This window comes from Lonchura striata, chromosome 20 (genome assembly GCF_050655825.1).
Source record: "Lonchura striata isolate lonStrDom1 chromosome 20, ASM5065582v1, whole genome shotgun sequence".
Classification (NCBI taxonomy): Eukaryota; Metazoa; Chordata; class Aves; order Passeriformes; family Estrildidae; genus Lonchura; species Lonchura striata.
Genome location: NC_140722.1, coordinates 10,177,467 through 10,202,395, shown reverse-complemented (window position 1 = coordinate 10,202,395; position 24,929 = coordinate 10,177,467). Strand labels below are relative to the sequence as shown.

Genomic DNA, 24,929 nt, shown 5'->3' with positions numbered 1-24,929 from the left:
ACAACAGTGGTCTTTCCTTTCCATGCTGATTACAGCCCTTCTAAAAGCCTACAGTCACCTCGTGCACTGGGGCTGGGCAAGGCTCTACCACACAGCACTCTGCAATTTGGACAGAAAATAGCATAATTAATATAAACATAATAGCTACAATTTTCAAGAGGACCAACATGGAAGTCTAGTGGATTGAGGCTCCTGTTCCATTTGTGGCCTGAAGTTTCCACAGTCCAGAGGTGTGGCCCTTCATGGTGAGGTGCTCAGAGCTCTGAAATTCCAGGATTTTTACCTGGTGCAGCCTCTCAAAGAGGAGATGAATGGCTTTGGGCTGCATCACTGAGCCTCACAGCAATGCTTTTAGCCAAAGCAATGGCTCTCCCTTTAAAACACACTGGGTAGATAAAGCAGCATCTTTCAATATCTGGATATTTTTTAGTGTTGATTTTAAAGACAAGGATGCTTGACTGGCTGCTCTACACAGTGATAAAGCTCTTAATGATTGCTCAAGATACATCCACAGGTGAACCTGCCAGTGAGTTAATCAGCAGGAGAGGCTTGACCCAGTGGCATTTTGATCTTTGGGATTTCAATGACTGTTTATGGCCCCTTTTTTCTTCTCTGACTAGTAAAATCATCAGCAGCAGCAGCAGTTCTCCTTCATAACCAGATTGCTCTAGAGCTAAACGCTGACCAGGAGCAAACTGCTGACCTCAAATTAACAGCAAAGACAAGATTCTTGTAAAACTTACATGAGTATGAGTTCAATTCAGGCCATTAAAATATTTCAACTACTTCTGTTTGAACCTCAGTGCATCTTTTCTTGAATACCTAAAATACCTGTTTTAATCTGCTATAGACATCATTACGTCTTGTGACACAACACTTACTCTCGTGATTACTCCTACAGATGATCAAGAAAAAAAGTGAAAATATGAGCTATTTTCAAGCAGTGAAGGGAGCCTTTAAAATTTATCTTTTATATAAAATTAATACAGGCTAATTATCTTTAATAGGAGTTGCATTCACAACTGGAATAAAATATGATATAAGCAGCATCAGAGGGGATGGGCTGTAGATGTCCAGCAAAGTTTTCAGGGTCAGGTACAGTGTATTGTGCAGGGAGCTGGTAAATACGAGTTTAGGGAGAAAATTAGGAAGGCTTAATTCTCATTCATTTTTCCCCCCTCTGGTATGAGACAGTCAGGCAGCAGCTCATGTTACAAAAACATTAACTTCCAGAGGCCTTTAATAACAGCCTTCAGTGAACCCAGAAATGCTAAGAGGAACAATTTTGCAGTCTAGGGTATTTGAATCAGTAGCTTTTCATATCACAGTTGAGGCATAAATAGCCATTGTATCTGCTGAAATTATTTCGATCAACTTATGTATTCACCAAGTGGTGTCACTACCACCGTTCTCCATCGCAGTGCTGGAGGAGCTCAGATTCGAGGAACTTGACAGGATAATTAAGTATGAAAGCAGACTGGATTTAGCAGGACCCCAGTGAGTCAACAATCCCGATTGTTTCATCATCTCGGCTTTGTGCTGTTCATATCTTATCAGATTAGATAACAATCTGGTATAGCTACGAGTTGAATTACCATGTTGAACTGCACAGTTAGACCACATGAAAAACATCAATACACATTTAAATAATCCCATTTTCAAACTCAGATAAGAAATGGCCAACCTCTACAAATCAAAGGCATATCCTCAGGCTAAAATAAAGAGTGGTCTGATTACCTATTCAGTGATATCAAAGTGCAACAATCAAATGCTATTGCCAATATAACGCAGAGGGCCTTATAGCAGAGCAGGAACACGATGGCCTCCTGACAGCCAGTATCAAAGCTGAAATTCACAGGTTGCACATTTCAAAGGTGAGGAAAGGATGTAGCCAGGTATCTCCCACCAAATGGAAATCTTCCAGTGCCTCAGAGCTTCTTCCTCCTCCTCATGTTCCTCCTTTCAGGGCTCACAGGGCTGATGTTCTCAGCCTCCAGTGCAGAAGCTCAGGGGGTCTCCAGGCAGCAGATCTCCGCTTTTGTAACCTTTCCATTACCCTGCCTGGACACAGAGTCTGTTACCAGCCCACACACGCAGTTCCTCTTGCTCTATCTTCCCAGAATGAACCCTGCTCTCCCAGAAGTCCCATTTCACACTCTTTTCCATAGGAGAATCCCTGGAGGTGGCCAGGTCATAGTACCTGTAGGAGATTGAAATTGTTTCTAACTTGTCCTGAATTGAGAAGAAAATTAAGCTCGGAGAAGTTAAATTTGAGATGAATATGTGGCCCTTTTAATTACAGTCACAATTTCTGCCACCCTGCCAGATCCTGACACGCCATGAAAAGCAAGAGAAAATCTGCATTAAGAACTTTGTTATTGAGAATGAAAATCGAACTGAATAAAAATTAAACAGGGATCAATTCTCTTTAAGCACTGCCAGTCATTCCCCTTCCTTCCTCCTTTCCCCACCCCTCACATATTCTCCTCTGATCTTTTATGCAGCTATTTGCAAACTAACCATTAGTTGTCAGTCTCCAGCCATGCAGAGCTGGCAGCTGGAGGATCCTGCTCCGGGAGAGAACTGCACCCATGGACCCATGGATTTTACCACTGGAAAGCAGAATGAACTGGGGGAGGAGAGGGACATTAGCCATTTTTTCACATTTTTGCCCAATTATTTTCAAAGTTTCCTTTGCTGGAAATACTTTTGATGTTGACATTCTCAGAAAAAACAGTGGAGGAGCACACATTTCCCATAAATGCCCCATCCCTGGAAGTGCTGTACGGGGCTTGTAACAGCCTGGTCTAGTGAAAAGTGTCCCTGACAGGGAGGTTGGAATGAGATGAGACTTAGGTCCCTTCCAAATCAAACCATTATGGGATTTTGTGAAAATAGCCCACTGCATTTGATGCATTTTTCTAAATGGAGAACTCGCATCTGGGTTTGCTCAGAAGCTCTTTGGCTGCAGATTAGGTCCTGCAGCAAAGAATATCTGCGAATTTCCAGACTAAATGGAAGCTGACCTGGCAGTGAGCACCATCCTCATGATGAAATGAGCAGTCTGCAAGTGTGGAGGGTAATAAAATATGGGCTGTGGATATTCTGGGCACTCATCTTGAAAAAGAGCAGGGTGTACATTAATAGGAAAGGAAAGTGTCAGAGTGAAAATACCTTTGGTGTGCTGATGCTGGATGAAGATGTGTGAATAAATCGTAACTCGATCTGTTAAGCTGTTATCTACTCATGGCTTATATACCCTCCAGGACATGGTTCATCTGACCAGGAGTGGTCAGAGAACAATTTCCCTCAAGGGGCACAGTGTAAGCTTTGAGAATAATTGATTTTTTGAATGGTGCCCATATAGAGGGCTGTGTGCATCTGTACTTCATTTTGGGTCAAACAGAGCATGTTCTGTCCAAAATGAAATGTCTAACTCCCATACCTTTATTTAAAACAAGATTTATCCAGAGAATAATGAGTTTGAGAATACATGAGTTTTAAATTTTGCAAGTATATAATTTAGGAAATTTCTAAAAAAAATCCTGTTTTAATGTTTCCAGCTTTGCTAATTAAAGTGATTTATGAATTCGAGCCATATTAATGTTGAATGCGATTTTTAGTGACTAAACCATACATACAGCACATTTTCTGGGACAATATTTACAATGTGATTGAAGGAAAACCGCAATCCAAAAGCTGGAATTTGGGACAGTGGCATTTTGAACCCAGAAGCTGTCCAAGGACAGAGGAGGGGGAATTCAGCCATTGGCTCAGCACACCTCGGAGGATTCCCCTGAGCAGATACTTGGAGCTCTGCTTGGCAGCACGAACTCCCAGCCTTGCATTCTCATCTTCTTTATGGGTGTTGGCAGCAGAAACCAACATTTTTCCTTACAACTTCCCCAGAACCCTTATGTGACGCAGGCCCAATGTCAAGAAATCAGTCAGCTCCTGTTACAGGTTTTTTCCTCCAGCCTTTCACGGGTGCTCAAAGCAGCAGCCCCTGAGCTCACAGCCTGTGTGCTCGGGATGATCTGAGTGTCTTCTCCAACATAAATGATTCTGTGATTCCAAGTGGAGGAATGTGATTGTGCAGCTCGTTCAGGCTGTCACAGCTCATCACATTCCCAGGACTCCTGTGCGCTGAGGTTAGAGAGACATTTCCAAAATAAGGAGCAAAACACTAAGGAGATATTTCTGGATGGGAAACAGATTTTTTTTTTTTTCCCCTTTAAAAATGTATTGATATATACATCGATGAGCTAAACTGACAAGCTGTGCTTGAGAAAGGAGTAATTGCATCTTTAATAATATTAAACCTGACACCTGCCTTGGCCTATAACACGAAGTCCTGACACTACTTAGCTAACAATTAGGACACACAAAAAGAATGAAGGGGAAAACAGTATTAAACTCAATCTGCATTTTAAAGAACATAAAAATAAAAACTGTTAATTGTCTAACACTTCACTAATTCCATCAGGCATACAATTTAAAAATAGCTTTGCTTTTTCACTGAAAGAGGAATTAATTATGATATCTTCCTGAATCCCATATAAGAGAAAAAATATTTTGGATAGGCACAATGCTCTTAGAAAGAAAACCCCCATGCTAATTTGTTTCATAAGCACAATTAGAAGAGATGTCCTCCATTAGAAAAAGAACAGAGAGCTACATAGCTAAAGGATATTATTGCAAAATGATAAATTGTTCAAAGGCAGGAGTGAAAAAGAGGGTCTTGTCTTTAGTGCTAAAATGCCATGTTATCTTGTTTAAGTGGCATAACTTTGCAAAAGGCACCACAACATTTCAACCTTTTAAAATGTCATTATTAAAAAATACATATCACAAGTGGTGTCCTTATACACTGCTTTATTTTTCCCTTTCCCTTTCTCTCTCTGTCTTTTTTTTTTTTTTTTAAGGGCTAATGTAGTATTTCCAACTTCAAAGGGAAAAGGAAATGGCAAAGATGGTTCAAGGTGATCTTGAGTACCGCCAAATGTAAATAGGTTTAGAAGAAAATTTGGCTTTGTAGGGTTTCTTTTCCTCTGTGTGCATGTTCATCTGTGTTTTAAATATAAACCAAACACATCCTGCCAGCTGGGTGAATATTGTCTGTAGCACTGGAGGTTTGAGATGGGGGATCCTCCCTGTGCCAGGTTTTTCCCCATCCTGATTGCAGGGAGAGATGTGGAATGACACCGGGTGCAGCTCAGACCCTGCAGGTGCTGGGAGCTTTTGCTTATTTATTTATTTCTTGGAAGGGCACCTTAATCATCACCACCATGCTGCTTACTCCTCTCCTTTTTTTTTTAAATTTGTATTTTACCTTTGCAGTCACACTTGGGTTTCTTCAGGGAAATAAATCTGTGGCTCAGTGTAACAAGAGAAAATTATTTTTTCTCAGTTTGCTGCCTGAGCACAGTGAAACATTTTATGAGCACCTGTTTTTATCAGCAATGGTGGCAGAAAAACGAAGGGAGGAAGAAAGGAGACAGCAAAAGTCCCTTAGGTAAATGTCAGAGGCTCCTTGTTGAACCAACAGATAGATGACCATGCAGAAATTGTCAGGGATTAACCAGAATCATGGAATCCTAGAATGGTTTGTGTTGGAAAGGTTGAAGCTCATCTCATTCCAGCCCTCCCACCATGGGCAGGGAACATTCCACTAGACCAGGTTGTTTAAAGCCTTATCTAATCTGGCCTCCAAGCAGGTTGAGTCCATGGCTGGCAGTGGGGTTTATTTCTATTCTCTATTTCTAGATTTTATCCAGCCAAAGAGTGACCAAAAGCTCAAATTAATCCCTTAATTTTTTTTTTGTTGTTGTTGTTGAAACCTTTCTTCTATTCATCCAGGAGTTTTGCAATTGATTTCAGTGGGTAGGATTAAAAAGTAAAAGGGAGGCTGGGACTCCCTCAGACTTTGACTTCTTAAAGTTGCTGTGTATGCCTGGAGGAAAGTGTGGAACTGTGAGCTGCAGTCCTTGTTCTATGCTGGGTTGAATGGATAAACTCTGATTTCAGTCCAAGAACCCCAAACCAGGAATTTTGGTGTTGTTACCTCTGGAATATCCTGCAAATAAACCAACAACACATGTATCTAAATGAAGTGTGCACACATTCATCTTCCTGAAGACACATGCATGTACACTCACACTTATGTTATAAAGATATGCACTTCCCTAATTTATGCTACATAGAAAACCCCACACTGCTCTTACAATGGGAACACAAATAACTATAACTGAACTTGATTTGTGGGTTTTTTTGCAGTTTTTACATTGCACTTCTGTCAAAGAATCAATGACACTGTATATATGCAGCAGAAGCATATGCATTTATTTATACATATAGAGCATGTTATATCTATACATATAAATGGATTATTTATTTTGAGAAAAAGTATTTCTCAAAATTTCATGACAGTTCATCGTATTGAAGGTGCGGTAGTTGGGTTAAAATGACACTGTTGAGCCCCTGGGGTCTTTTTTAATAAATATATTTTTGGCTTCTGCCTTCTGGAAATCTGCACCAGGCTTTGAAACTCCTGAAAAATTGATTTGCTTTTTTATTGCTGCTTAGTCCACACTATAGGCTGGACATATTTTCTTCTTTTAATTGAATCTGCCTATTACACTGCACAAGTGCCAGGACATCAATTTAATATCTAGATTTCTTTTTTTTTTTTTTTTTGGTGAGCTTTCAAACACACACAAACCCCCCTTATTTAATATGGTTGGATGTTTCTATTCCGCTCCTCGGAGTTTTGATTTGTCTATTAGCATTACAGTAGCTGTCCAAGTTGTGTGATATTCCTTGGGAGAAAAAGATATAACACACTAGAGGAATCTTTTTCTCACTGCTGCTGCTTTCCTGCTGTAGCTTATCTTCTTAACAAAGACAGGACTACAGTGGGTTTCACAATCTGAGGAAAAGCACTTTAGCTGAGCGATGCACCAATGGGTAAGAACTGAGCAAAGATAAACATCCCCACATCAAGAGCACCATGAAAGCTCCAGCAAGGAGGATGTGCAGAGGCTCTCGAGAGCAGCCAGGGAGTCTCTGGCACAAAGCAGGCTCTGCCCTTCACCGCTGTGATAATCGTGCTGGGGACAAGTGTTCACCTTGCAGAAGTTAAAATCGTGCTTGTAAAAACAAAATAAATTAAAAAATCATGCCAAAACAGAAATGTAAAAAGTCCCCAGGAAGCCCAAAGAGCCTGATTCCAGTTACTGAATGAGGTTGGGGGCAGCAGCTGTTGCAATAAACACAGTGGCAAGCAGGAACAGGAGTTTATTATTTAAAAGCACAAAGAGGTTGTGAGTGGGTTGGAGACAGTGACTGCACCCCTCATGTCTTCAAGTCCATGAGTATCTTGGACCAGCCTAGTGATGGAGAATGACAGCACCAGGTACATGCTCCAAACTGGCTGAAAAACTTCACCCACATCAATGAATTAATCCTCTTGATTTACTTATTGGAGAATGAAGAAATAAGCAGTATGAGGCAAATGGAGCTTAAGGTACTGTCTACAAAAATTTCCCTTTGTGTGACTGATGTATTTGCTTCCTTGAAAAACCCTTCTGCAGCAAGGATGCAGGAAAGGTGCAATGCAAGATTTACATCACTGAGTCTGACTGAATCTAAAAACTTACCAGGCTGAAGAAGATTGGTGTGCAGAGAGCCTGAGTAGCACAAACTTCTCTGGTGCTCTGAGAGCTTCTAGATGTGTGCTCTTATTCCTGATTCTACAGCCCTGTCCTCATCTCCCAGATCCAATCCTTTATTCACTGCATCATTATTTTGAGTTTTTAGCCATCATTTGTTGAACAGGAGCAGGACAAGCATCCCAAAAAGCCCCTTTACAGGCTGCACAGTGTCTGGTTCTGTGATTGCTGTCTGGGATTAGGAAAGATAGCCCAGTATCAAGCATTTTTGTTTAAAGTACTTTGGTTTTGTTCTGCTATCACGGAAAAGAAGTATATTCTACTGGGGTAAAAAGCAAAATGCATTGATACAGCCAGGACCATGTGTAATTAAAGTGAGGCAGTTGAATGAGGTGCAGTCAGACAGGATTAAGGAGTTTCCTCTAATGCATTACTTTGATGTAAACCCCTTTCCCCACTGGATCAGATAAACTCTCAGCTTCACCTGACTGTCAGCTTCCAAACCCAGAACAAAGCAGGGCCTCCACAATCCCAGAGAGAAAAAAAACCCCATGTTTTAAATGAATCTCAGAAGTAAAACCAAATGCCAGAGTTATTCCAACAGCCTTGTATCATGTACCAGTGATATTCCTGGGCAAGGAGGGGGCAGCCCTGGAGCAAGTACTCTTCATTATTATTGATGAATATTCTCAGGAGAAACAGAGGTTGTTGCTTAATGGCTTGATCTAATACACCATCAGAGAAGAGGGGAAAAAATATAGCAAAAGAGATCCTCAAAAGCAAAAGCTGAGGAATCTTCTGAGCTCTGGCTGGTCCTTTAATTACCCACTCTGCAAGAGAGGAGCACACAAAGAAGAAGATGGCTTCAGTGAAAGTCCTTTGAGAGGAAGTCCTTTCAGAACTTCTTAAAGCTGCACTAATGTCACCTGGAGGTTAGTTTTCTCATTAGGACTTTGAGCCACCAGAAAATTTAACACAGACTTGTGCATCTAATTTGCCTTGTGATTGGCAAAACTACCTGTGCAGGGAGGAGCTGATATAAAGGTGCAAAGAGTTATTAGGCTTGTAGAGACGATCAGAAAAAAGGAGGGAAAAAGAGAATGTCAGGAGATGCTGTGACCCTGGCATGGAGCAGGTGTGTGCAGACAAAACCAAGACTGGCCAGTGCAGCTTTAGGGAAAGCAACACTTACAGCAAGAGACCCACAGACATGGGTGGGTGTGCTGCTCCTCGGCAGAGCTGGACCCTTTTCTCCCTCTGATTTGTTTGGATCACTGGGAAAGCAAAGCCAGACAATAAGGCACCTTGTTAGGCAGGTCAGGCAGGTTCAGGAGTGCCCAGCAGCAACACTGTTCTCCAAAATCACTGAAATATCTTGCTGCATATGGCTGCAAAAGAAACCCTGAGACACCTCTCTGCCATGTGTCTGTAGGACATTTCCTCAGAACAGCTCTGACAGCTGTGTGGACTTGCTTCTGGGAGCCAGAATTCCCCACCACAGCCTCCCACATCCTTTTTCCCTGAGTGGGAACCCCGAAAATGCTCTGGGGAGCAGTGGGCTCCTGGTGACCTTGTGCTGGGCACCAGGGATGCTCTGCCACCTGTACACAGGCTCCAAGCCCTGCATGGAACCTCCCCAGCTGCTTGTGAGGGCCCAGGACCACCCCAGCCAGCTGGCAGGCAAGGAGGGCTGTGAGCAGAGCAGGCAGAGGAACATTAGGAAAATGTCCCTGGCACAAAGCCTGGCAGGCTTGTGGTGCCAGTGCACAGGGAGCTGCAGGAGGAGGGGTGGCACGCTGCTGCCTGGACCATCCACAGGGCCTGGGTGACAGCAGGGTCCCCAACCTCATCCTTAATGTGGCTGCAAGTGCCACTTGTTCCCAATCAAATGCAGCTCCTGGGCTGCAGGGAGGTTTCTGCACAAGGGGTGTGAGCAGAGGCACAGCCTCAGGGTTCTGAGGAAGGTGCAGCAGTGGAGCTTGCAGGACTCCAGCCAGAGGAAAGGGATGGAAAAGGGGCTGTGTCCCTGCACTGGGAAATGGAGGGAGATACTGGATTAGCACTAATTAGCAATACTGGGTGCTGTAGGTTAATGAGCCACAGTGTGACAGCACCCAAATGACCCAGGCTGGGCCATCCCTGACTCTGCAGTTTGGGTCTGCCCAGCTCCCACCCCACCAGGCATCCCCCTGCTCTGTCAGCAGAAGGGAAAAATCGCTGCCTGATTCGCTCCTCGCTCACAGCTCATCTCCCCCCACTGGTTTTGTTAAATGCAGCACATTTCGAAAGAAGCAGATTTTAATTTCAATAAACTCTGTAAGAAATAGATCAGTGCTAAGGAGGGGAGCAGCCACAGGAAGTGACTTTAACTGCTTGGCTGCAGAATATTAATAGGATGGAATGTTATTAGAATAATTTTTCACCGTTTATTAGAATAATTTTTCATCATGAATAATAAATTAATAGAATAATTTAGTGCCACTAGCCCTCTGTTTGAAAGGGTTTTTATTTAAAAGTAGCTTGAAAAGTGGCATTTGGGGAGGTGGGATGGGGAGCAGGTCATGGGTGGAAGAGGTGCTGTGAAGCTGCTTCATGCAGGGACTCGCTGCTTGCCTTTATTCCCCTCAGTTTTCCTTCTGGAAAACCCGGCCAGGTGAGTCCATCAGTTCTGATGGCTCTGAGAGGGTCTTGTTTGAGACAGGAGATGGCTGACACTGAGGATTCAATCCCTGGAATCACGCAGCTCAGGCCTCCAGCTAGGCATTGCCAGAGATGCTCTGCAGCTCCACAGCCCCGTGGAAAGTTCCTCTTTCCTTCCAGCAGCCTGGGAATCGGCCACATCCACTCCCAGGGACATTCACCTGGCTTTAACTCCTTGTTTCCCTACCTCACAGTGAGACACTGATGCTCATTGCAGTAGTTTTGTGCAAGCCAAGAGGTCTCTCTCTCTGTCTTTCTCTGGGTCTTTTTTTTTTTTTTTTTTTTTTTGTTTGCATCTGTGTGGAAGATAATCATTCCTCGGAAGGCTATTCACACCACAAAAGCACAATGACATTATTCTCTCCCTCTCTCTCTTTCTACTGTTTTACTCTACAACTGACAATTAATGTTAGAAAGAACATGAAATGGAGGAGAAATTACAGCAATTTATCAACTGAAATTATAGGTGTAGACACATGTCAGCAGTGGAAACAGTTTCTATCAAAATTAAAGTATTTAGAGATTTTCCTCAAATTTTAAATTATGCAAATCCCATTTTTGTGATATGCTGGTACTGTAGCTTTAATTGCAGGATTACCAGCAAGCTGCAAACTGCACTTGTAACCAGGATTCAGCTCTTCAGAGAGTGGCTCCCTACTCTAGCACATCTTATTAATTCAACAAAGTTCCCATCTCTTTAACAAATTAAATATGTTTTGCAGAACAGGCAGCGGTTTTCTCGGTTTCAATCTGTCACGAAGGACCCTGCTGTTTGCAGAGGTTACTCGACAGCTGGATGAACAGACAGGTTTGAGTCCAAACACGGATTCAAATGCATATTTATACATAAAACATATTTATACAACAACATCACAGGAACAGCTTGTGCTGCTGAAGTTTCTACAAGCCCCTTTACAGTGAGGACACTATTAGCAAAGGTGGGGAAGGAATTTGGATTTCACCTTCTTCCTCCAGGTCTTCCTGTATCAGTTAAAGCTGCTCTGTGACCTCAGGACACCACATGTGCTCCCAAGGATGGAACTTGCTTTTCCTCTGGCAGCAGTGGGTATTGCTGTGCCAGCAAACCTTCCTCCATGTGCTCCTGAGAAGCTGTTTGATTACTGCCAGCCTAATTAGGAGGTACAATATTCAGGGTGTTATTTCTCTTCCTTCCTTTTATGTTCCTCTGATGTTGCAAAAGGACTCGAGGATGAAGCAGAGGAGCAGGCAGGAGCTGGGTAAGGCACTTGCATGGCAGAGAGTGCCAGGAAGAGAGATTTGATGTGCCACACCAGAGCTCGAGGCACCCCTGGCTGCACTGGGGTGATGTGGTTCCACTCCCAGCATCCAAGAGCCAGGAAAAAGCAAAGGAGATGGGAGGAGTGGAGAACATGCTCCATCTCCAGAGGAGGAGCAAAGAAATCTCTCTCGGTGGCTGTTCTGTAACATGATTTTCTTCCTTGCCCCATGAAAGAAGAGTGCAAGGCATGGCTCTGACACCTGCAGTGTCTGCACCTCACAGCATTCCATCTCAGGGGTCTCTTATCTGCATCTGAGTGCAGCACTGGCATCCAGCTGGGGTTTTTAGGTGGTTTGAAATGATGCTCTTTGATGCAAGAACACTTCAGTGCTGTTCAACAAGAGTCACCATCCTACCAGCACTGGGGCTGAAAATCCTTCCTCAGACTCAGGGCAGTTATGAGGTCGGGATGTGGAAGATCACATGGAATTTGTAGACACTGATTGGACTGTGAGCTCCATGTAGAAAGGTGCAGAGTTTATAACTGGTGCAAACAGCACCACTTTGGGCTGGATCTTTTATGCCCTTGGCAGTCATCTGCTGACTGACCAGGTGACACATGGACACTGGAAGAAGTTGGAGATAAACTAGCATTTAATTTCCCTTTTTTTGTTGTTCTACCAACCAGAAATTAAACTGATGGTGTTACTCTTAGCGTTGTCATGTACAGGGCCAAGAGCAGGACTAGATGATCCTTGTGTCTCCCTTCCAGCTCAGGATATTCTATGATTCACTGATACCTAAGGGAAGTAAAAGGTGTCACGAGGTTCTGAGGTGCATCAAGCATTTCACAGAAGGGGTCAGGTTGGAAGGGATCCCAGTGGGTCCCTGGTCCAACCTCCCTGCTCAAGCAGGGCCACCTCAGATCACACCCAGGTGGTTCTGGAACATCTCCAGATGCTCTGGATATTTCCACGCCATCTCTGGGCAATTTGTTCAGTGCTCAGTTACTGCACAGGCAAGAAGTTCTTCCTCGTACTTAGGTGGAACTTCCTGTGCATCAGTTTCTCCCTGTTGCCTCATCTTTATTTCTTTGGAGTCCCTGTTCCAATAGCTGCCCTTGGTGCTGGGGCTGCAGGTGCTGCTCCCATCTGTGGCTGTGCTGTCACATCCCCCAGTCCCAGCAGCGCCCAGGTCACCTCTCAGGTGTGCATTTTGCATTACCATTTGTATTTCTGCTACTTTGGAACACTCCCCCTTCCCTGGCTTTCTCTCCACCTCCTCACGGATCACACGGTGCCCATGCAGGGCCACTGGGGCTCCCAAAGCGAGAGGTTTCTTTTCCCATTTTTTTGCACGTGTCCAGCCCAAGACACAAGCAGATGCCTGGGGTCTATTTGCATATGCCAGGCAATGCGAGGCTGCTGACAGCCACTGTATCCAGCTTCAATAACCACGATATGCTCCATCTGCTGACGCCCCAGCGTAGCCACAGCGGGGAGCTGTACTGCCAGAGGCACTATCCTGGAACAGCTGAATGGCTGAACAGCTGGGGGAGCATCAAAGGACACTTTTCATACAAGAGCAGGGCTGTTGGCCCCGTTTCTCATCACACACACGTCCTGGAGCACAGGCAGAGCAGCCACGCAGGCAGTGGCAGGTTACAGGGGCAGCCCCTCCCAGCGTTTGTGTCCCCTGCACCCCACAGAGCCACGGAGAGAGGCTGGTGGAGTTCATGGGAAAGGAACAATCTAACTGGGAAAAGAGGTTACCTGCAGGCCACTACACATTCAGATGGGGGAGAATTTAGCCTCTTTATGGGTCCATGGGTGATGCTCCCTGGGTACCAATAATCCTCTCTGCTGCTGTTTGTAAGGAGTCTGAGCTGAGCACCTGGAATCAGGGAGAGAGGACAGGAACAGTTTGTCCCTCTCTTGCAGGATGCAGGATCAGGCTGTCTGGATACAGATTCTCCCATGCAGGGGGGATGGAGATTGCTGAGTGACTGCACAAGGATGGCAGCAGGGGCTGGATGGGACAGTGATGGGGGATGCCCAGCACAGAGCTCCAGCAGATAGTGTTACTCTGATTTTTTTTTTTTTTTTTTTTTTTTTTTTTTTTGAAAAGGGGAGTGAGAGGACAGAGATGGGACTGTTGAGTTTTACATGTTCAGGTAAAAAGACTGATTTTCCCTAGGCTTGATGTGGGAGCTTGAGGGATGGCTACAGATTGGTTTTACCTGAAACTGAGAAGGGAAACAGAGGAAAAAAAGAGAAAAGGGAAGGGGAAGAGGAAAGGAAAAGGGAAGAAGAAAGAGAAAGAGAAAGAGAAAGAGAAAGAGAAAGAGAAAGAGAAAGAGAAAGAGAAAGAGAAAGAGAAAGAGAAAAGAGAAATAAAAGAACAATCATTGAGAGAAGGGGGAAAGCCAGAATTGATTCTATGATTTTTTTTTTTCCCAAAATAATGCAGTGATTCTCATTCAGCTGGTGCTTTTCTTAAAGACCAAAGAGCCTATATGATAAGCATATTTTACAAATTAGGTAGCGATTTATCCCGCTTTTGTTTTAATGATTGAAATGAATGATGTCGTGCCGCTTGCTGCTGCTGCTGCATTCAGCGCCTGCTGTTCTTGGGAGCTGAAGACACCGAGAAATTTGCATACTTAATGCCGGGAACTGGCACAGACTAAATAGCTTCTTTTCTTTCCTCTGTGTTTGTAGATTTACTGTAGTGCTGGGTTTAATCAAAGGCTTTTTAAAGCCGTCCGTGTGCCGTTTCACAATGCTGAACTTGCATGTGACAAAGGCAGCTATTTATTACTTATCAGCTTTATGGCAAGGACCACGGGCTACCCTAATTAAAGGTGTAGGGGCAGCGTGCCCCTGCAGGAAAAGGCACTGGGCAGTTAACATTTCTAATCCCTAACTGGGCACGGCGTGGATTATTTTTCATTTTGTTTTGTTGCTGGTTAAGTATTTAGAAATAATGTTAAGGCTAGGCAGGGAGATAAGCCAACTTTGGATGGGGTGTGAGCTTGCAAAGGTGTGAGCTCTCCATGGGGATGCCATGGGCTCTGTTGATTGAGGTGCTCTACATTTTAACCTGCACTAGAGCAGAACTGGCTGGGACATTGTCTACTTCTTGAGATGTCACCAAAACAGGAAGAATCATTGGATGCCCAATCCCTGGAAGTGTTCAAAGCCAGGTTGGATAGGGCTTGGAGCAACCTGATCTAGTGGAAATTGTCCCTGTCCATGGCAAGGGGTTGGAATGAGATGAGTTTTAATATCCCTTTTAACCCAAACAGTTCTGTGGTTCTATGATTCTATAATCAAGGGTAAAATGCTCTATAGAGAAAATCCACATCAAGCAGCTTTCTTCTAGGATTCCCTGCTCATTTCTTGTGTGCACATGAGAGAGCAGAAAACAGAGAGCTGTCATACCCCATCACTCGATTTGGGGTTGAGTGTTTCATCAAGAAGATTTAGAGTGAAAAGCTCTTCTTCAGAAGGAGCTTTAACCTCCCATCTCTTATGACCAGGAAAACCACCCCAGAGACCAAGCTATGGCTCAGAAGTTTCTTCTGTCTACTAAGATTATCTAACACTCCCAAATCTAAAAAACTTTCTTATGCTAGGTTTTGATTTGCAGAGTAGGATGTTGATACAATCCCACATCTTCAAACACCAGCCCCAGATTCTTGGTTTTTGTTCTATCCCAGACAAAAATAAGTGCTGGACTTTGGTGGATGTTCACAAACCAGAAACACCTCATTGTGTGCAGCTCTGCACACAATCAGCACCCATGAAAATCTCCAAGAACAGCTACACTGACTAGTGAAAGCAGTATTGTCCTTTATTTACTATCAGCAAATTTAGGGCTCCTTTTCAAGTCAGTAGGAAATTTCCACAGGCAAATTATTATTATTTTGAACAGCAAGAAAACACATTTTTTCCTCTCTGAATATTTTCCAACTTAAGAGAGAAAACACGGGTAGGGGAGTGCAAAGTGCATTAATATCTTGTCGGGGCTGGCCCATAAAGAGGCAAACTTCATAAAAAGAAAGAAATAAATTGCCCCCTCCCCCCAACATCTGCTGGGAGCACTCAGAGATAACTGGCAGCTTGAACAATAACTCCAAGGACGGGAGTCCTGGAACAATGGGAGTGGGAAGAGAGCAGCCCTGGCTGTGGCATCGTTTCCAGGCCTTCTGCACATACAATTGGTTCATGGGAATAAAGATCAAGTTGGACCAATAGCACTATAATTTGGGAACAAATATATTGATTACAAGAGAGTCCCAGTGGAATGAATGGGGCTCCTCGGGAAGCGCCGTTTTTATTCTGCGTGTGCGGGGACTGCGGGGTGTGGTCTCAGAATTGATCAGCATGAGATTATCACCCTGAAAATGCAATATCAGCCCCCTGCAGCACTGCCTGGACACACTGCCATGGGATGACCCAGCCTGTGGTTCCTCCTCACCCCTTTGCTGAGCCTGCTAATTCCTGTGGATCCTTCCCAAAAACCTCCTTTGCCAGACCCTCTAGGTTGTGTGCTCCTGAATGTCACTAAGAGGGAGTTTATCTTCCTTCTAAAGTGACTATTTAATAAAAGAAATAAAAACCAGCTATTAAATATTTAGGACAAAGGGTAGTAATAAAATAGCAGGATTTGCCAAAACCTCTATACCTATTAATGATGTTTTAGAGCACAGTAATGGGATTAATTTTGAACTCCTTGCTCCTTTTTCACCATCAATGGGTTTTAGGTTCAGCATTTTATTAGGAAGAAAATTACATCATATCCCTCTGTTTTTATTCCCAATTATTTATTTATTAATTTAAATTTAAATTTAAAGATGAGATATACATCTAGGACTTTAAATTTAAATTTAAAGATGAGATGCACACCTAGGGCCTTGAATTCCCTAATTCATCTTTCTTAAAGCAGAAGAGTCCCCACATCACCAAAATTATCATCTTGAAAGGAGGTCACCCATCCAGATCCCTGTAAAAGTCCTCCAGTTTGCATTATTTCACACCTAGCAGGAACAAGTCCCAAAATCCTGGAGACCTCATGGTCTCTGTCCTCATAACCAAAGAATATTGACTACCTCTTGTTCTGCCACTATTCTGTGAGTAGTACTTTGGAATAATTTTAAATCCTATTTATTTCCACATCCTTCTAACATGAGCATCACTGCTGCCTTTTCACTGGTGTTTCCTCTTCTCCAATCTGCTTTTGGCCTTGTTGCCTGTGGAGTATCACAGTTACTCCATTGTACCTTAATTTTTATTATTTTTAATTTAAGACGGAGCTGAGATTTTCAAACAGATCATCTTTACCCACCTGCTGAGGAAAGGTGGGTGTTCAATATTTTCTGAAAATTGTTTTTCTTTAATGAGTCCAACCTCAGGCTCCCAAGGCGAAAGACACCCAAACTGCGAATCATTTCTTAAAACTTTATCCCTGTAGCAAAGTTAAATTGCCAGGCTGCATTTTTTTTTCTAAATCACTTTCTCTGCATTTTAATTCCTTTCAGTTTGACAGCCTTAGAGCAGACGGATCAGGCTGAACCAAAGATTTCACCAAGTCTAAGCTAAGCCCGTTTAAAATTACTGCAATGTTCATTTCAAACTAGGAATTATAATGCAAAAAGTAATTTTCCCCTCAATGTGTAGGTAACAGCCCTGGGCAGGCCCTTTTGAGAAAACAAATGCAACAATGCTGATTGAACCAACACCCAAAAAAAAAAGAAGATTAGCAGGACCACACATTTGGCAAAGAGATTTTTGGATTCACTCCACTCTGCTTGAAATGAGAGAGACTTTAATGGTCTTCTGATTAACTGGTCTAGTTAGTGCTAGTCTTGGCCTAAAGGCTACAGAGACACTTATTTTTGGTTTGTGGTGCCTGCTGCAGCTCCAGCAGCCTGATTTCTCTGCTGCCTTGCATATGTTCACCCACAACAGCCGTGGACTGCTCTTTTCCACAAATCTGTGCCATGAAAGCTGCCATGGCTTTGGAGCTGCTCCACATGTTTGTCTGGCACGTAGCTGGGATGGGAGGTGTGTTATCAGGCCAGCCTGGAAGTGTCAGGTGCTGCCACTGACACTTGGTGATAATGTTCCATATGCAGGAAAAGATGGATGGTATCGTAGCTGGGATAATTTTTTTTCCCCAGCAAAATGAGAGCTGTAACATTTCACATCTCCTGCCTGAGAGGACACTACCAGCACATCACTTGCAGGTCCAAGCTGATGATCTTTATGTGCTGTAGTAACTGGCTCTCCAGAACTTCTTTGATGATAACCATAATTCCAATTCATCAAATACAACTAGAAAATGTTCATTGAGCACAAAATTTTTGTTATTTACAGACCCATTTCCCAGCATCTGATATTTCTGCAAGAAATCTAGATACTTTCTTCACTCTTGTCACCATCCAAACCTCTGAATAAATCCACAGTTCCATGACAGACAAAGAGACAATTAAAGTCCTTGGGTAATCACAGGAGTGCCAAGTGATACCAGAATTATCAGAAGGATGTTTCTGATACCTGGTGAAGCACCTTCTCTCTTGATGAAGGTCGTCAGGCCTCAGCAGGAGCTGGACCATTCCCAGCTCCTCACCTTGGAGTGGACAAAGCATTCAGACCCCCACTGCAGGGTCCCCGCTGCCCAGAGGAAGCAGCACTCACTGTGCTGGTTCTGGGCAGGATAGAAACTTGGCTCTGTCATTGATTTTATTCCATTTTATTACTCTCAGCTCTTCCAGAGTATTACAAACTCTCAGGAGACCTTTTAAGACATTTGCTGATGCTTCACTTATAAATCAAATCTCTCTTTCCTGGATACTGTGCAGTGCTCCATCCTCCTCCTGAGCTGTGGCTTCAAAATGCTGTGAAGAACTGAGCCCACCTCCACCTTCACACTGCCTCCCCTGAAAAAAATTTACTGGAGAAATTTTCCCAGTGTGAGCTCAGGTTTTAGTGGTCAACTTTTTTTTTTTTTCCTTTTGTTACAGCTTAATAAGATTATTAACCTCTCTCTCCAAGTGATAATTGTAACAGGTAAAAACAGCATTTCACTGCTCTTTCTGGATCTGCAAAAGATTCTTTTGAGCCTTGTGGTGTTGGGTGGAGGTGGCACCTCTTCACCTTCCTGACAAGGCTGTGTCAGATGGTGCCTGGGAGTGTGGGAGCATCTGAGACAGGAGAAGGTTACTGGCAAAGAAGATATTCTCAAGCAACACTTTTGTTGAATTGAAATTAAAAGCTGAAAAGATTTATTACAGTGGCATATTCATGCTGCTATATTTAAGGTGGTGTCAGTGTTCTCAGCACAATCCTTCTTATGCACTTAGGATTAAAACTCAGCCATAATAAAGTAGCCTGAACCGAGACTTGTCCTCAAATGTTTCCTATTTGAAGCATTAATTTTATTTTATTAAATTAAAAATAAATTCAGTTCAAGAGCTTTGTGGGTCTGGAGATGAGAACAAGGAGAGATTCTTCCTAGTCACTTGCCCCTGCTGATTGCCAGAGAAGTCAAGAGACCCAGGCAGAGACAATGCTGCAAAGTGGAAAAGGTGCTGATGCTTTTCCTACTTTGAGCATGAGATACCAGCTTATGGACTAAAGAAATGCCTTTACACATAAACTGGTGATAAAAATTCAAATAAACAAACAAAATAAATTCCTGTCTGCACTGTGGCCCTTCCTGTGGTGCTCCCAGAACTTTTGGGTACCAGCTGAACTTTAAAAATCCTGGGCTTCCTCCCTGGAGTCTGTCTTTACTCTTGAACATGCTATAAATAATTCATAGGTTTATCAGTTTAAATGATACATAAAATGGCAACAAAGCTACTTTGCTTGTGCAGTGAAAAATCTCTATAAGGGAATTTGCTGTTTTCCAGTCTATTGTCACTTCCAAAAATATCTAGTTTACTGACTTCTCTTTTGATGAGAATATTTTTATTCCCTAAGTTCAAACAGGAGCATGAATCATAGTTCTGATCATGCCGAAGAGGTTTTGCAGGATTGTTTTCCCCTTTGAGCCAGGTGTAGGGCTCCAGGTCAGGATACATCTGGCTGTGCTGAATTAGTAGAGTGTATTCTGGATAGGGAATGCTCAACAAGCCTGTGGGAGCAGGAGCAAACCAGACTAATTGTGGGATGTTCCCTACATTGGCCACGCTCAAACCACAGCCCTGGGGACCAGCTGGAAAGAAAGACTGGTGGCTGTGCTGGCCCTGGGCACAGGGAGCAAGTCTGCCTTAATGCAGCCCTTTGGTTGGAGATAAGGATGAAATGGTTCTTTGAAGCTGAGATAGTGAAAGGAAGGGAAAAATTATAAAGCTGGTGAGAGAGCTTAGTGTTGCTCACAGCATCAGAAATGGCCAGAGTCAAGGGTGTCCCTGTGGGGAGTTTTAACAGGAAACTCTCCCAAGAGCATGTTCCAGCTGGAGAGGAGGAGGGAGGCCCACCAAGATGGGTAGTTAGTCCTGGAGCAACATAATGCCACCAGGAGACTGTCCTTTCTGAAGCTAAGACATTAAAATCTGGGATTCAGGGAGGCTGTGGAGCATAAAGATGTTAAATACTCAAGGTTTGGGTGATACATAGCCTGGAAATGTCAAATTAAATTTACCTGAACAATTTTAACTTGATTCCTTTGGGCATATACATGGGTTTATGATCTTCAAGCTAAAAACTCACAAGCCTTTTTTTCCTGAAGTGTCCATGTGCACAAAGTGCACCTGCAAAGAGCTCCTTTAAACAGCAACTGTTTGATATTTTAATTCCAGAAAACTGCTCAGACACTGCTCTGGAGGCAATGACTAACTTCCTCTCTGGCTTGTCTATGGAATTCATAAGTTTAGAATTAATTTAGGAAGAGGGTGATATTCTTGCCACTTTACAGAGGGAAGCATTGAGTCACAAACAAGAGTTCTCCAAAGTGCAGTAATTGCAGAACCCAAATTGTGATGATGCAGGGCTGGTATCTCATGCCCTGGGGTGTTTGCACTACCTACATGGAGCTGGGGGAGCTCAGCACCCCTGTAAGGCCAAATTCCAGGGCATCACCCCAAAATGAGCAGCCTGCACCTATTAATGGCTCAAAAAATGTTAGAACTGTTCATGTAGGAACTCTGTGAGGGAGGTAGAAGAGGGTAATACATTATCCAGGTGTTTGGAGACAACTGTCTTAAAACCAGGCTGGCCTTTCTAATTGTTTTTATTGAGATTTTGTTGTTTGGACTGAAATTTTCTGATGGAAAATTTGGAGAAAAATTTATGTAATAGTGATTAGAGGTTTCTGATGAAAAAAAGAAGAAAGAATGAACAGCAATCTGCTCTGTTCAATTTTTGACTATTACAGAGGGATGTGGAAGGATTTTATGCTGGGAATATGCCTTTTGAAGTTCCCATAAAAATCTGTTCAAATTTGGCCGTGCTAAATGCATTTGTGAAATTACTATTTGCACATGCTCAGAAGAGTCTTTTTAATTTTATATTTAGCAGCTAAAATCTCCAGAGAACCACCTGAGCAGCTTGGAGCTGTGCCATACCCACAGGCTGATCAGACTCCAGCCCAGAACGTCAGCGTGAAATGTGGGATGGGGAGGGCTTTTCCCAGAAGAGGAAGATTTCAGCCCTATGGATGAACATGTGAATGGCACAAAATAGATGTCATTATACTCTCAAAATCCACAGATAGTATCAGCAGAGACTGAACCAGAGTCTTTGCAACTGCCTTTGCAAGTCAAGCAAAATTCAGAGGAGGTGGAGCTGTCAGACTGTTTGCAATAAATTTTGAGTGATGCTGGTCTCTGAACACATCCCTGGTTTGGATGAGGTTTGTTGTGTGCACTCTCTGGACAGACACTGCTCTGATTGTCCTGCTGCAAGGATGCAACCATCAGAACCTTTCCTCCCACCTTCCCTGCTCCTTGATGTTGGGAGAGGCAGCAACAACAGCCTGTCAGCTGTCACTCCAGATTGGATGTATTAGTTTGGAGCAAGAAGAAAACATCCTTGCTGTGGGACTGAGAAGCCATTCTTGCTCAGGGATGGAGCAACCAGGACCTTTCCTTTGCATGTCACAGCCCTAGATGTGTCAGCACATGGTTGGGTCAGCAAAGGGGAGTTTTACCTGACTGTGGCCACAGCGGGATAAATGCAGATGTGCTGTTAAATAGAATTAGCTATTTATTTGTGTGGCATTTAATAGTGCTGAATAAAGGTCAGTGTGTTCTCACAGCCTTGCCATTTGTGTTGAGGGAAAGAGAGCAGCTGTGGTTCTTCTCTCCACCTCCAGGATTTCAAACTCCCTTACTTTACATCCAGGTATTCAGAGCTACTTTTTACGAACCCACTCCATAAAGAGAGGTTTCTTGCCAAGAAAACAAAAGGAACTTATCTTAAAAATCCCATCCACCATCACAACAGAGACTGGATTTCACGCAGATGCAGAAGGGCCATGAAGGAACAGCATTTCTCCAGGAATCTAACCAGAAAATTTAGATAAAAGTTAAAGGGCTGATACATTTTATCCTGGGTCATTGGGATTTATCCACGTGCTGTCCAACATGTCCTAGGCAGCCCTGGCTATGTGATGTACTTGGAATGTCCTTTGGTCCTGTATCTTTTATATTTCAGAGTGAGCTGGTGCAGATCTACACTTTGATAATGCTCAATTAGCAGGGAGTGCTTTGAGACTCAGTATTGTCATCTCACACCTTTCTGTGCACCCCTCACACTCACTCCAGTTCCAGCAGGTACCAGTGTGTGATGGGAACTGGGACAATGTCCCAGCAAACTTCACACAAGTCTGTTTGTTGCAGATGCAGTTTCTGCCTGCTCTCCTATCCCGGTACAAGTGTTTGAGGGTGGAACATCCCTAACCCCACCTTGCAGGACATGGTGGAGCTACATGGACTCAACACCCAGCCCACACAAATTAAAATACAATAGCTCTCCATGATCTCTTTCAAGAGGATTTAATTACAGTGAGATGAGGAGCCTCCACCCTGGGTTTCACTTGCTGTAGTCTTACACTTTTTCCTGATAATTTTCATGGCCTTCCCTTATGCTTTGCAAGGCTCAGGCAGTACCAGAGAAGTAGCAATATTTCCCTAAAAGAGCCATTCCCAAATGTCTCCTTTGGCTTTTTCATATCTTGGTACTGTACCAGCACTTCTCACCGAGCTACTGTGTGGAATAATGTGCCCAGGCGAGCATTGTTACACGAAAACACAAATACTGGAGATGCTGACAGATGGAGGAATCACACTGTTTTGAGGGAAGGAAGGGCAGGATAGGAGCAGGAATATCAGAATGACTCTTGCCGTTTACATATAACAAGCTACAGCTATATTTGGATACGCTGAGGCATTCACAACCTTCCCAATTGCCAGGCTTTCAAATACACACATTACCACCAGAAGTGCTCTTGCTTAAGTGCTCCCATCTCCAGGATTTCCTTTGAAGTATCTGACTGAAGTAATGTAAAGTGCATTTCAATTGGCAGTGAATGCAGGTTAAATGGTAACAGCACAACAGATCCAGTGTTTGCTCCCTGGGCTTTTTCTTTTACCAGTCTCTTTCTTTCGGAGGTTGGTTACTTACTGTAACACTGCATTCAGGCACCTTCAGTCTATTAAGCCTCTTTCCTGACCCTCTATACAACTGCTCGAGGATGCTGTGAGCTGTATCAGTACTGCTTTAGTACACAAAAAAAGTGAGTAAATGCACCGCTGAGTGCACAGGCTGAGCAGTAAGCAGTGGGTAAACTCCCTTTAGAAATCTGTGCACTTGCATTTACCCTTGGCTACGCTGCCGAGCTGGCTGGAGACTGAGCCAAGTGCCACGGATCACTTTGGATTTGTATGTCACCCCCCATACATGTTGATGCAAGATCAACTATTTAACCTTTAAACAGAGTGCTTTTCTAATCCATTGGATTGGCTGAAGGATGTATATTATGCTAACAAAATAGCCAAGTCTGCACTGAGCAACGAAATATCCCCCTGCCCATGCCAGACGCTCTCTGCCTTCCATGGCTGAGCCAGTGCTGCAGCACTGCTCTCTGAAAAGCAACCAAAAAATAGGGAAAGAGATTATCCTAACTCACTGGTGTTGTCCAGACTTGCCCTGTCTGGACTTGAGCAGAATCTTCCTCATGAGAAAGAGGAAAGATCCTGTACAAAACTGGGGAATGAATGCTCCTGCCAGTGAGGCATGGGGCTGATTTATAATGGAAAAGGGACTGATCTGGGCCATGGATGTGCTAATACACCACTGCTGTGTCAGGGAGAGGACAGGGATCAGCTGAAGAGAGACACAGAAGTTACCTCTTCCTTCCACTTCTGTACCACAAAATCAGGCTGAGTGACTTCAAAGGGTAGCAAGAGGAGGGATCACATCCTAAATCTGCTGTGAAGTACAGCCAGGCTGAGGCTGTCCCACCAAACCCCTATTTGTGCCTGTGCCTATGAAGCAGAGGTTGGAATTGAACTGCTGCAGTGAACTTGCTTGTGCTTCACACATACACGCTCAAGAGGATTTTCTTTTTTTTTTTTTTTTCCCCTCTTCTTAAAGCTCTGAGACATTTTTTTTCAGATCTATCTTTTTGGAGTGCAAAGAAAGAGAAAAGGGAATGTTCCTTTAGGGCTCTGCTGAATTAAACCCCTTCCAGAGCATCCCTCAGATCTGGATGTTGGCACCTCCTTACATCTTCCCCATGGCTTCTCTGAAGCTGCACCCATGATAGATGTTTAACCTGCTGCAATGCATATTCCTGTGTAATGACTTTGGTGGGGCCATTACCATGAGTTACACCAGTGACAGATTGATACTTAAGTCAGTGTATGTTTGCATAATATCTGTGTGTGTTCCCCCATATCCCCCCATTACCAGTGCACATAATGACTGCACTGGGGCCACACAGCTGCTGGGTGCAGCCCTAGTCCCTGCCACTTTTTGCCATGGCACCCAGCACTGAATCACTGAGGGTGCTCAAATAGCAGACATTAATTTATAGAGTAAATCATTATGAAAAGGAGAAAATAACTGACTATCATTGGCACTGATTTGATCTAATGGAGCCTCAGAGTAAATTGCTAATATTCTCCCACTGTATTTTCTTTTAAATGAGAAAACCAAACAAAAAAATAAACCTTTGTTCAACTTGCCACGTGCATTGCCAGGTGTGTGGTTTGCTGATGATGTACAAATCCAGCTCACCTCCTCCCTTCTGCTTCTCCAGCTGGGGACAGTCTCTCCTCCTTGAGGTTTCACTAGAGACTTGGTAAC

The 24,929-nt window shown here is 43.5% G+C and overlaps 1 long non-coding RNA gene across 2 annotated transcripts in view; it reads right to left on the bottom strand.

Annotated features, from left to right (window-relative positions):
* LOC110483560 (uncharacterized) overlaps positions 1-24,929 on the bottom strand; it is a 137,389-nt gene that overhangs the window by 29,725 nt on the left and 82,735 nt on the right. Inside the window, exons 3-4 of one of the 2 annotated variants that reach the window (XR_013340890.2) lie at positions 24,794-24,929; positions 1-13,855 (exon numbers count right to left, since the gene is read on the bottom strand). The exon at positions 1-13,855 is cut by the window's left edge and continues 29,725 nt beyond it. This is a non-coding gene — a long non-coding RNA (uncharacterized LOC110483560). The other variant, XR_014949673.1, reaches the window with a different exon arrangement.